Below are 14,408 nucleotides of genomic sequence, written 5' to 3'. Positions count from 1 at the left end.
GACTATCTTGTCTTCATTCGTCAAAGCGCGGCCTAGAACAGCCGGCTGTAAACTTAGCTTGAAACAATAAGTTAGTGATCTGTATGCTCTTTCAGATATGAGAAACACGTTTGAATAATGCATATATGCCTGTCGCAATAGTTCCTTTTTATCTTTGAAGTAACAATAGTGCACAAAATATCGGCATCAGTGCTCGCCGTCGCGCGTCATCTGTCTACAGGATCACTTTGCAAACGCCTATTGTCACGTAGTAGAGATGTGAAGAATGATGCAGACTCAATCGCAACGATCGCGGCGAGCAATGTCTGCAATCGTCGAAAATCTCATATGTGGGTCAAGCACGTCAGTTTGCATGCACCAGTTGTCGAAAGTTCCAGCGAATTCGCTGGTGCCCGCGCGCCATCCAGAAACTACTACACAATTCGTGTCCCGTATGCAATCAGATTATACATGGTTTGCAGACAACAGACAGAACCATCGACAACATTCGCGAAACTTCCGATACGTCCAGACGCATCCTGCACCGAGAGATAACGCTTACCATTCTTTAGCCGGTGAAATATGGTCACCGTATACAGATAAAGTATCCGTGTCAATATACATATGCTTGTTGGTGCATGAAAGAAACGTGAAAAAGTGGGTTCTGAGAAAATCAGCAAGAAGAATCGAAACACTTTTATCCTCACAAAAAAAAAAATCTAGAATTGCTAAAATTTACGTAATTCGTAGCTTGTCTCCTCCCGATTCTTGATTCTGTCAAATCTAGCCCATGAAGCACCTCTTTATTATTCTAGGTTGTTTTGACGCATCAGCACCGCATCCGGAGGCCTTCACAACAAGTGTATTGCTAGAAAACATTTTCACAGTGTAAAGGCCATGTTCTATTGTAACTGGTTTCAACTTGTCAAGTTTGTCTTCTGGACATTTCTGGAAATGACATACCGGGAGATAATACAAGCTTGAGAACTGGAGGGTTTCAACAGGGGTCTTTCGTTGTCCTTTGCCAAGTCGTACTATTGAAGTGTTGATTCGAATGCATGGGGGTAGCTCATTTGCATAATATAAGAAATACATATTAAAGAGGTTATTTTCGCAGTTTATACTCTTCATGACACAAAAAAATACCATTTTATTGTTTCCAGCCTGCTATCATGTTTTAACTGAGAAAGATATATTCAATTTGTTCTGTGACGCACGCAATAATTGCTGTGACATATGATTTTATCGCACAACACTGGATACAGTAGCCAAGCGTTATTAAAACTCAGAAGAAATTAATAGCACAATGCGTATGATCAGGCACATGCCATATTATTATTGCACTTTCTTAATTCATGTCCTTTTATTTAATTGCAGAGAAAGGTACTCCACTGAAATAATAAACCAGCACATATTTAAAAATTACAATTTTATACTACGGTAATAATAAATCATTTAAATGTTTATCATAGTGCCCAGGAACAGCTAGACAGCCTTCATAGGGTGCACTTAACGAGCAATATGTTAGACAAAATTTACAGAAACATAAATGTGGTAGACAAAAAAATGCAAGATAGAGAAACAAATAGGGAAAGAAGGACACGAGGAACAGTAAAAGGGAGTTAATCATACATGATTATCTACAGATGCACAAACCACAGGAAGGGAACTCTGAAGTATGTCAATACAGGCACAGTTCTTATTATGTGTTTTGGAATCAAATCTTATGTACCATAATCTTGCAACAAGGCCAGGCAACGAATGTGGAATGCTGCCTCGTATACAGTTGCGGCCCGAACAAATGCATATGATCACAAACCTTTAGGGAATGTATCATGTCATGGACTACCTTATTTATTTATTATTTATTTACAAATACTACAATCCTGTTACGGGATTTTTGCAGAATTGGGATACATCATTATGACATGATTAGCAGGGCAAACAAAAGAAAAATTACATGTACTAGTAAAAAGACAATACAGATATCATGAAATAAAAGATACGCTTCGAGTACAACTGAATCAATGAATCTACTGAACAAGAACAAAAGGTGTGATTAATTAAGTCTTGAATCTAGAGGTGGGAGTTGAGGTATATTTGAGAAGGCTCAGCTGTGGTCGCCAGAATAGCAAAAGTGGTGCTTGAAGATAGATATCAATTTATTATAGACGTGTTCAATGAGGTCAGATTTAGATTTCCACGTTGCACCCCCTCCTACAGAGGCATATTCTAGTAGTGCGAGACACACAGCAGAATTTCAGAAACACAACAGGTGAGTGAAAATCATGCAGTCTACGGCATGCAATTCCAACAGTGTAAAGGACACCTTGTGTAATTATCTATGTGAAGAGAAGCTTAGCATTGTGTCGAAGTACACACCAGCATCTTTCATTTCAGCGACCCTAAGGAGTGGAGCATCCCGTAGGGTGCATCGAAATTTCACATGGTGTGTTTTCCCCATATAACTTAATGCCATAGTATTGGAAGCATTAGGAGTACCTATTGTTTCTGTACCAGTTTGAGAGTGAGAAACTGTCTTTTTGGAGGTCGATGCAATGGTAAACACTGTTGACACTCTCAAATAGTTTTAAGTCGTCGGCACACAAAGCCATGCTGTTCATTTATTAAAATGCTCTTAGCAAGAACAGAAAGCAAGGAATCCAATACCGATTCCAACACTTTTGACGCACTGCAGAGGATAGATATAGGTCGGCAGTTAGTAACTGCACATCTAGCACCTGATTTGTGCATGGGTAATGTCCATGCTACTTTCTGAGTGCTAGAAAACGTACTATATAGACTTTATGGAACTATTGAAGATGCTTGTGAGAAGAGGGAAAAAGTATGCTTCCATACTGCAGAAGAAATGCCATCAGCACCACAAGAAAGGAAAGGTTTGAGGCACTTTATCCACTTGAAAACAAGGTTTTCATTGACTGATAGCGTACACACTATGCCAGACTGAGAATGAAGGTTATTTGAAACATATTTCACACCATACAAGAAACAGAAATGTTATGCAAAGGCATCAGAAGCGTTCGAGACAACATCACCAATTTCATCAAGACGTCGTGCATCTTTGGCATTCTTTTTAGAAGAGTGAGAGAGCACGAAGCTCCAGAAATATATTGAATTATGCTGTGGGGGTGCCCAGCACAGTACACACAGACTAACTCCACGACCTTCTCGTCGAGGTTGCATGAGGCTCTGCGGAGCTGGGCTCTCTACGACCAAACCTGGGCGACCCAGCACACCCGTTAGGTGGCTGCGAGGCAAGCCCTCGACGTCCCCTCATGGTGGGCTTAGGCCCGGCCATCATAAAGTGCTGGTTGTACAATAAATGTTCGGTCCTCCTGCTCCATGTGTCACGCTGGCCTCAACACAATGAATGGGGTCGTAGTGATGATGATGATGATAATAATAATAATAATAATTTTCTTCGTAACTTGGCACTCTAGGCTAAAAAAGGGTGATGCCTGTAGGTCATAGAGCGTCTGATAGTCAGCCATCTAGAGCAGGAATTTCTAGGGTACAGACGACACCTCCTTCCCCTCCACGTGCACGCACACACACTTGCTCAATCACACATCACGGCACACACGCAAACAGTCGACGGGTGCACAACACACAGGAGTGCCAATTCAGTCTGTTCGCAAGGAAGGAGAACCCGAATGGCCAGAGGGGCTGAGAGAAAACTCTGTATGCCAGATATAATCATGGAGTTGTGGTGTCGGGCCACGCAGGCGTGATGAGGGCTCAGGCTGCGCTGACCACTTGCTCAGACGAAATGGAGAAGATGAGTGCTGTCCAGAGAGTCGTCAAGCGCCCTGCAGTATAGACTAGTGCAATGTTGCGCTGGTATCGCAGGGTGTGCTACTTGAGGGGTTTGAGGGAATCCTCGTAGGCTGGCATGAGCTTGCGACAACCGAAAAGATGGGAGTAGAGGGTGCGTGTTGTCCGGTGCTGAACAAGCTTAAGTTTGTTAGCGTCGCGAATTTGGTATGTCGACTATACTGATGAGCAGTACTCAAGTCGTGACAGAATGATAGAAGTGTAGAGTGCTCGGAAAATCTTAGGTCATCAGGGAAGCGAGACACGGGACACAAACCCAAGAGTGGGCCGATACATAGGTACAGTGCTGGTGACATATGCAGAAAAGTTGAGAGAAGAGCTGAATGTTACACCCAGAAAGGGAAGCGCCCGAGCCGTCTTTATAGAAGTGCCTCGGAGAAAGTAGTTTCGACACGCAGCAGTTTTGTTGTGGCTGATACGCATGGCAGCACTTTCTTGCAGTGCTACTACAAAGCTTGTTATCGTAGACCAAGTTATTTACCTTTACGCAATGTATTTATTTCAAGCACATATGGTGTGCATCGGCATAATGTTGTTGTGGAAGTATTAACTTGTTAATCAAACACATTCTGCACAGATGCGTTAGTAACCTGGTTTTCAGTAGATCTTTGTCCTGACTACAATGTATAGTATCGCAACAAAAAACATTTTAGTAGAAGCTGAAGGGATTCCAGCAGTTTAAGCATACCGACTGCACAAAACACTGGTGACGCCTTTTCACCTTCCCCACAATGCACTCACACAATCTACACTTTCCATAAACAAAAAGTGAGATAAAAAAATCAATTACAGTTTCATTGACTGAGTACTTGCTGCTTCTGAAGCAGGCATCGAATCAATCCTGGTATACGCTCGTACATGCATAGGTCTTGCATGATGCTGGCCCTGCTATGCACTGAACAAGGGGCACACGTTGCAAACGGATAATTTCTTTTTGCAGTGCTCAAGTATAAGGACACACAGACTCAAACATGATGTGCCCTCACCTATGCTTCAGTGCGTCTGTGTTCTTGAGTGCTACATGAGCGACTTATCCCCAACTAGTCCAAAAGAAGCATGCACTTGAAAGAAGTGAGTGAAGGAGAACATTGAACTTGTATTGAACTGGATTCACATGCCGAACAGAAGCTGAAACGGGTGGCATGGCTGATTATGTACGTACTTCCCATTGTGCGACTAATAATGTCTTTCACTTTCGAAAGTTATCTTTTCCACTGGAAACAGGGCAGAGCTTGCCCGTTAAACTTGAGTCACCGGACACCGCACGAAACACGCCGCGGCTGACCACCCCAAGTTCCACACGGATCACTCACCACATCACACATGACATGAAGTCAGGAGTGCCATGTTTTATATCACTGCAGCACCAAACACAACTGAAAACTCATTTCCTTCGACAGAGTTTCTCAGATGTGTTCCTTCACTGGATGCTGTTAGAATTGGGGGCTCAATCCCATAGTTCGTAACCCGCTGTCAAGATTGGAGTCCGGCATGAAGTAGAAGGTAGCTGGCCCATGCCGTCGTCCAACTTATCCATGCTGAAGACGTTGATGATGGGAAGGACTGCTTCTCATCGAGAACGAGGAATATTGGTTTATTTACAGTATTTACATGCAGTTCATCAGTCTATAGCATGACTGCGAGAGAAAGTACGTCAGTCTAACACGACTGCTTGAGAGAGTGTCTCAGTCTAACATGACTGCTTAAGAAAGTGTATCGAGCATCCGCACAACAACCGTTTATAAACACTCGGTCCTCCCCCGATTCCAAGGTGGCAGAAACGTTCGTCCAGTCATCGTAAACACGCCGCCTCTCCGCGGGACGGTTTACACAAACACACGCGCGCACACACACACAGGTTCTCGATCCGAAACCGACATCACACGAATTTCGTAGAAATCGTAGCGGGCCCTCGCAGCGCGCCCGGGTAGTCATTTTCCTGCGTCTTGGTCGGCGCGTGGGAAGGGGCCTCCAACGACGTTCCCGCGGCAACTCCCCCACCCGTAACAGATCAGGTCCGCGTTGGTGGGCTCGGTAACAATAGTTGGCCCGCCGAACTCATTCAGTCACAATGGCGATTTAGTGACGCCGTGGCTAGAGGTTCGCGGCGGCGCTCCAGGAAAAGATGACGCCCGCGGTCGCAACTGGTTGGCAAAACTTGCACTGCAGCTGGCCGTTCTTGACAGCGCCTCCATGGCCTCGATAATCTCGACTGTCTAGCGCTGACAACCGCTGGGCAGGAAGAGAACGGCTGGTGGCCAGGGGGTGATGTCTTGGCTCGCAGTAACCACTTGTGCAATGATGTCACCGTCCCAAAACATGCAACAAGGACAGGGAACTGCAAAACGAACCCCACAACACGGCTCTGCGCCGAGATGACGTACATTGGCTCTCACTTTAGACCCGCTAGACTTCAAAGAAAACATAAGTGCAGAAACAAAACTGCTGCATTTATTTCGCTGTGCCAATTTTTGAAGCAATTTCGTGCTGACAAATTCAGCAATCATGGAGGGAATCCTGTTAAATGAGAGGGGATCTTCTTGGCTTAACAAAATTAACTATAGTAACCTTAAAACTTAGGCGGGAGACTCAAACGCAGAATTAAAATTTGTCGGCTCAAACCATCCGCATTGCTATGCAGCTTTCCCTTCTTATATCTAACGGAGAAGTTGTACTCTTGGAGAGTGAGACTCCATCGGAACAAGCGGCAATTTTTGTGTGACATTTGCTTGAGCCACGCCAGAGGACAGTGGTCGGTCTCGAAAATGAACTTCGCTCCGTACAAGTACCACGACAACTTCAGGGCGGCCCAAACCAAACAAGCGCATTCCTTCTCTGAAGCGCTGTAGGCTTCCTCTCTAACATTAAGCTTACGGCTCACATAGAGGATAGGATGCTCCTCGTTATCGTCGCCGACCTGACTGAGTACCACGCCCATACCTCTGTCGCTTGCGTCGCATTGAACTATGAATTCCTTTGTGTAGTCTGGCGCGCGAAGCACAGGACGAGAAACCAACAGCGTTTTCAAACTTTCGAAAGCGTTCTCTTTGTCCTTGTCCCAGTGTACGCTACTCGGTGCTCCCTTTCGGAGGGCGTCCGTTAATGGACTTGCCATTTGCGAGTAATTCGGAACGTACCGTTGATAGTACCCCACGAGTCCCAAAAATGAAAGAAGGTCTGTTTTCGTGCGCGGTTGAGAAAATTCTCCCATTGTAGCTATTTTCAGCTCGGCCGGCCGTCTCGTGCCCTGGCTGACAACATGGCCCAGATAAGTAACCTGTGAACAACCAAATCTACACTTTTGCGCTTTCATCGTTAAGCCGGCTTCCCTCAACCGTGAGAACACATGTTTGAGGTGCGATACGTGTTGTGCCCAGCTGTCCGAAAAAATTGCTACATCATCCAGATATGGCAAGGCGAACTCCTGCAAGTCCTTTAGGACAATATCCATTAACTTAGAGAAGCTAAACGGCGCGTTCTTCAGTCCGAAGTTGAGTGCGAGAGGGCGAAAAGTGCCTACAGGTGAGATGAATGTGGCGTAGCGGCTGGCACTTTCTGAAAGGGGAACTTGCCAGTACCCCCGCATGAGATCTATAGTTGAAATGTATTTAGCAGCGCTAACTCTTTCAATTCGTTCCTCAATGTTGGGTATCGAGTACAGCTGATCCCTAGTGATGGCATTTAACTTCCTGTAGTCAACACACGGACGAGGGTCCTTGTTAGGGGTTTCTACCAGTATTAGCGGTGACGTGTAGTCACTCTCAGCGGGTTCGATAACTCCCAAGTCTAGCATGTGCTGTATCTCTGCCTCCATAATCTCTCTCTGTTTTGGAGACACCCTGTGAGGCTTTGATCTTACTGGTTCGGTTGATGTCAGCTCTATTTCATGCGTTATTAGTTCGGTTCTACCCGCCCGATCGCTGAATCTGTCGGGATATTCCCCGAACACCTGTTTTAGCTCATCTAGCTGCTCGGGTATTAGAGCGTGCGTGCTTACCGAATGTTTTACTACTTATTCTTGGCCAATTTCAGAGTTGGAGGTCGCCCTATACTCGTTAAACTTGGTAATAGTGTCATCCTGCTCTTTGATGGTATAGTTAACGACTCCGCTACGCTCTACATACGGCTTCATCAAATTGCAGTGATATATCTTCACCTCCTTCCTGCGACCAGGCATTTTCAGATCATAGGTAGTATCTGAAAGTTTGTGCAACATTTTAACGGGCCCGTTCCAGTGAACTTCAAGCCTGTCCTTTCTTGAAGGTTTGAGGATCATTACCGGGTCTCCGGCGTTAAACGTACGAAGCCTCGCATTTTTGTCGTAATAGAATTTGGCGGTCTTTTGAGCTACTCCCATGTTCTTTTCGACTAGTTCTTGGGCCGCGCTTAGCCGTTCCAGCAAATTTAGCACGTATTCAACCACTGTTGGTCTCTCCCCTCTTTCCTCCCACATCCCTCTTAACATTCTCAGTGGAGAACCGAGTGTCCTCCCATGCACTATTTCTGCTGCCGAGAACTCTGTCGCTTCATGTGGAACCGTTCGCAAAGCAAACAAAGTTGTCGGCAGACACTTCTCCCAGTCCTCCTTGTGCTCGTAACAGAGCGCACGCAAAACTCGCTTAAGCACTGAATGCCACCTCTTTACACTGTTTGACTGAGGGTGATAGACGGAACTGTGTATTAACTTTACCCCGCACTTTTGCAAGAATGTGGAAGTCAGTGCGCTGGTGAATTTTGACCCTTGATACGCCTGAATTTCGGCTGGAAACCCAACTCGTGCAAATACTGTCATAAGCGCGTGTACTACTTCGGTGGAGCTGAGCTCTTTCAGAGGGATTGCTTCTGAAAGCTTTGTAGCCGGACACAGCATGGTAAACAAGTACCTGTAGCCCGATTTTGTTTTTGGAAGAGGCCCTACCGTCTCTGTTACAATTCGTCTGAAAGGCTCTGTTATTAAGGGCACTACCTTCAGTGGAGCTTTCCATGTCTCTCCTGGTCTACCAGAGCGCTGGCAGGCGTCGCATGATCTTACAAAGTTTTCTACGTCTTTGAAACAGCCAGGCCAATAGTATTCCGTAAACAATCTTTCCTTTGATTTGTTTATGCCTAGGTGGCCGGACCACCCATTTCCATGACAGAGACGCAAAAGGTCCTCCCTATACTTAGTAGGTACGACTAACTGATCTAAAATCCTACCCTTTCGATCTCTGTAGTTCCAATACAACAATCCTCCTCTCTCATGTATCGTCACGTTGGGCCTAGCAATGCCTTCTTTGGCGGTGTGATGTAATTTAGCTAAGCTCTCATCATTCTTTTGCTCGGCTGCCAATGACTCTCTATCCACACGTAAGAGCTGATCAAAGTTCTTTGAGGCCAGTGATAATAACGACTTTGTCTTGCTTGTGAGTGCGTCAGCTTGCTCTTCCTGCAGGCTTGAACTTTGACACTCTAGTGCTGCACGCTCATTGAGCTGCAAAGCTGGCAGGCTCTCCTCAACTGTATTTTTCTTGTCCGTCGGGCCTAGCTCGGATTCGGGTATTGAAGTTATCCCCTTTTCTGCTTCCGCTGAAGCAGCTTGTGCATTTTCAGCCGAAAGCGACGCGATTTTACGAGCTTGGCCTCGGGTCCAATGCCTGTACTGTGCCCTCTCCCAGTTTAAGCCCTTTGTCACGCATTAACTGATTCGAACGATTCGTAAAGATGTAAGGGTACTGCAGGGACAAAAATTTGGAAACTGCAGCCTCAGTCTCTAGCTCCCCCAAATGGTCCACTGATTTTGGCTTTGGCCATAGGCAGACACACGCTGTGTTCTTCTACAAACTGTTTGATCCATGCTACTTCTCCGGTGAAATCATCTACCGTCACGTAAGACGGATGGCCAATGGCCATCGTGGCGGCACTGTCCCTTATCACTCGGCATGGTTTGCCATTACCTTCCAAGTCGTGAAGATATGGGCTCAAAAGTTCCACATTCTCGTCTTTTTCATCCACGTAGGAAAAAACTGCACTGGGCTTCCCGCAGTTTACAGCTATATGTCCCAGTTTGTGGCATCTATAACAGCGGATCGGCCTAAAAGATTCGAATTTTCTTTTCTGTTCTTTTTGTGCGGTTTCTCCGTAAAGTTTCTCCTCGCTCTTTTCTGCGGGCTTTTCCTCCACGTCTACAGCTCCGATCGTCTAGTCTGCGAACCCTTTGTGAACGGAAAGAGTTTCCGCGGTCCATTTCAACCGTCCCAGTTTCCGTCCTCGCCGTTCAACTTTCTACGCGTTGCGTACTCTTCGGCTAATTCAGCCGCCCTTTCCACAGTGTTTACATTCCCTCTGTCTTGCACCCACAGTTTCACCGCTTGGGGGATGCTTTTGTAAAACTGCTCTAGACACATGCATTCTAAGATCATGTCTCTGCTGTCGTACGCTTCCGCGCTTTTCAGCCACTCGACTAGGTTAGCCTTTAAGGCGTGTGCAAACTCCGGATACCCGTCGCTATCTTTCTTGCCTGTGCTTCTAAACCTTTGCCCAAAAGCTTCGGCAGAAAGGCGGTATTTCTTCAGGAGACTAGCCTTAAGTTTTGCATAATAATACACATCCAGTCATTTTGAGATTAGCGACATGACCTTGCTGTTACTTTGTGGCCCAGTTTAGGCGACCACAGCAAAACGCAGGACGAGCTCACACCTGCTGTTCGGGCAATGACCGGAAATGAGGCACGCATGTGGGTTCCCGGAAGAGGGGACGCGGGCAACACTGAAGCGTGAAGAGGAAAGTTGGGGGGTGCTTGAGGTCACCGCCACCGCTAATGCCCATGCACTTCCCAAATTTCCCGTCGACCATCTCGGTCACGGAAATTGGGCGACGCGATGCTGCCCAGCCGGTTTGATGTTTGCATTCGCGTGCGCCTTCTAAGAATGCCCGTGAAGATGGTGGTGGCTTTAAACCACTTAGCCGGCTACGGCCGATGGATGCTTTCGTGGGCGATTGCCATCGGGTGCCAATTATGGTGTTTGGATTTCAAGGAAACCGGCACACAGCTGCATGGAAGACAGATTTCTCAGTACTCGCAGGGTAGCCCGCTGTCCGGCGGATATACAGTCAATAATCCGTGATTTCACGGAAACATTATCGGCAGCTTGCATGGCGGCCGTTCGCAGATGAAAAGAGGGACGACATCAGGGGCCGATACTTGCAGCCCATAGTAGGGGAGAGGGAGGTGGCACGTCTCTTTGAAAAATCCTATCCCCCGGCGTGTTCTAAAGAGTGCCACTGTTTCCACCAATGCCGTGTGCAGCACGAAGGTGGTTGTGCTATTGGTTACAATGATGTCAACTCGCATGTGTGATTGGCTGGTTTGCGAATCCTTTGTACAACTGAGGGCTTAAAAAGTCATCTTTGGTTGTGTGAAGGCGGGGCGGAGCTTCGGGCTTGGACTCGGACATACGCTTCGGCGTTTGAATAAAACGTCACTTCGTCGGACAACGGCTCTTCCTTCGCGCTGCCACCGTGCACTCGAATCATCGAGGGGCGCCGACTTCGGACCTTCAACACCTTTCCTCCCTGACTAGCGTTGAAGCTACAAGAGGACAAAGGGAAAGGAAATTAATTGGCGCAGTCGACCCTAAGATCGGACAGCCCGCAGCGAGAAAGGTGCTTAAGTCCGGTGAAGCTGACTGGACGCTCGCTGCAACTTGGACCTGTTTGTACGCTGTGAGAAGCAGTATTGGCATCCCGTACGAGCCTGCCAGACAACATTTGATCGACAGGACTTGAGCGGGACGAGAGCTGCTGCGCGTCAAGGAACGAGGGCAGACCCAAAGGACTTCGTTGAGCGACAAAGGAAGTGCTGTGTTCTGCATCAGGAGCAAGGCAGCAAGGAACGTCGACGCGACTGAGCAAGGCTACGCCAGGGGTGATCTGGTGCAGCACTGGGAGCACCGAAGGACTACGTAACGACGAGCTTGGGAGACAAGACTGATGCAGCTGACAACAGCACCGGGCGACGCATCACGACAAGGTGATGCTCATTTTGTGCTCTCTTGAGGTCCCTTTCACTGAATGCACTTGCGTTCAGGCACACTATGGGAGATGGCGGATTCAGATGGAAACGCGATGGAAGGTTACGGTTTCAACGAATCGCATCGCACCCGCGAATTGATGCTTGAGATAGAGGCGTTAAAGCTCAAGCTAGAGCTGGGGAAGATGAGGTCGTCGCGTGCCTCGTCAGAGGAACAGGAGAACAGGAATCAGCACACCGGAATGGCACGATACGCGAAACAGTTAAAAGCAGTCCTTGCGCCCATTCCCACTAATGAGCCAATGATTCCCGCCTGGTTCAAGAACGTGGACGCTCTTCTTGCGGCATTGAGTGTACCTGAGGAAATACAGGGCACTATTATATTACCATTCTTAAATGAAAAGATGCGAACATTCGTTGCCAACCAATCGTAGGCTGGAGTAATGCGTTACTCAGAACTAAAATCTAGAGTGTTGAAGGAACCGCGGCTGACTCCAAGCGAGTGCCGCAGAATGTTTCTGGAAGTCAAGAGGGAAGCAGACGAGTTTTGGAGCCAAGTTATGGCACGCCTGGAGACGATGTTCGCGTACTATCTCAGAAGTAGAGAGGTGCTGTCGTTTGAGAGTCTGCAGGAATTGCTTATAGCTGACAGGCTAAAGCAGTTGATGCCAAATGATCTCCGCTCACTGGTCATCCACCAGGAAGTAAAGGGCTGGTTGAAAGCCAAAGACATAGCAGAGTTAGCCGCAAATTTCGAAGAAAGTCTGAACATTAGCAGGCAAGGCAATTATCACGGTACTGCATCAGGAAATGCTAATTATAGGCCGCAAGCTAAACAAGCCGCTAGGCCGAGCTTTAGCCCTAATTCTGTCGTGTGTTTTGGATGTGGGCAACGGGGTCACATTAAAAGAGATTGTGACTCTTCACATAACACTACACTCTAAGAAGAATTTCGGGGAAAACGGGAGTAACTGGGCAGTTCGTCCTAAAAAGGGCGCTTTCGTCCCTCAAGGGAGTAACTGCATGGATGTGCGTGTCGTGTGCAAATTTTGGAGAGTAAGTGTTTAGTCCCTGGTCGGAAAGAGAGCAACGGGAGGACGAACAGCAACAGTTACTCCCCATGCACTCCGCTGTTTTCGTCCGTGTCGTGGAGTGATGCGGCAAAAACTGTATTGTCTATAAATCGTGAATAGTTCGAAGTTAGTGCACTGTCTATTGAACTACATGCAAAGCAGCACTTTGCCTCTTCGTGAGAAAATTGCGTGAAATTTAAAGTTGGAATGTGAAGAGCCATGCCCTTCGTGGGCACACCATAAGTGAGTGAGCGATACAAATTAAACGCGCAGGTCATTGATAGACTGCCAGATTGTGCTGGTCAGTAGTACCTAAGTTCATTCCGTTCCAAGGAGATTACGAACTTAACTGAAGTGGTGTGTAGCTCAAACGGGACACACTAAGCGACAGAGCAATTGTCCGTCTCTGTCGTCTTAGGTGCCCCGTTTGAGCTCGCATATACACGTTTACATCGCGTAGTGCCTAAGTTTAAAGCACCCTAAGAATACTCGGGCAGATTTCTTTTCGCACTCGCTTATGCTTGCAGGTATACGCAACGTTACACTCTCCCCGCACGGCATACACAAAATGCCGAGTCGCTTTTACGTTGCCGCACCTGCATGCCAATGCTTAACCTGTCTCAATTTCCTACACCGTCAAGCAATCTGCCGTGGTGTGTTCTAGTTGCTTTTTATGGCCATGTAATACTCACATTGTATTTTCTTTTGCCTAGCCGGTAATAAAAATTAAAAAAAAAATCTGCCGTGGTGTAGTGGTTAGAGTAACTGACTTGTGGGCGCGAAGACGTGAGTTCGAATCCTCCTTTCAGGCACTTTCTTCTTTCTTTTTTTTTCAGCTCAGTAATCTTTTTTATTAGTGTATAAATGCCTAATTTTATTAATTCCACCTTTGCGGAGCATCGGAAATAATGACCGTTACTCCCTTGAGGAGCATCGGAAAAGAGCAACTGTTAGTCCTCGGAGGAGTAACGGCATGGGGAGTAACAGTTCATCCCCTCGCACTTACTCCCTAAAGGGAGGAATGGTTGTGGCAGATCAGTTGCTCTCCTAAAGGAGTAACCTCAATACCCCATTTCCTCCTTTACTTCTTAGAGTGTACTGCCATGAAAGCAGAAGTTTTGCGCGTAGATCCCCAGAATGAGACATGAGTTGCGAGCGTTGTCACACCACCGCGACACACCGCCTTTGCAAACAACCAACTGACGGGTGACCCGAGAATAGAGATTTTAGTGGGAGACAAACCCTGCGTCGCGCGCATTGATTCAGGCGCAGATATCACGGTGATAAGAGCGAATGAGGTATCGGCTGAGATTTTGGGTCAGAGCAGCAGCAGAATAAAGCTAACTGGTGCCTTTGGACAGGGCGTCACCGCACAACTAATGTATGTGCCTCTCGGTCTTCCGTACTTGTCGGGGAGCACTGCTCAGCGTGTGCCATTGCTTTGCGCAGTAACTGATCAGTTAACTACCAGCGCGGCAGTTTTACTCACTCCG

The sequence above is a fragment of the Dermacentor variabilis genome, chromosome 5 (assembly GCF_050947875.1).
Source record: "Dermacentor variabilis isolate Ectoservices chromosome 5, ASM5094787v1, whole genome shotgun sequence".
NCBI classification, from domain to species: Eukaryota; Metazoa; Arthropoda; class Arachnida; order Ixodida; family Ixodidae; genus Dermacentor; species Dermacentor variabilis.
Note: the sequence above shows the minus strand (reverse complement) of the source record.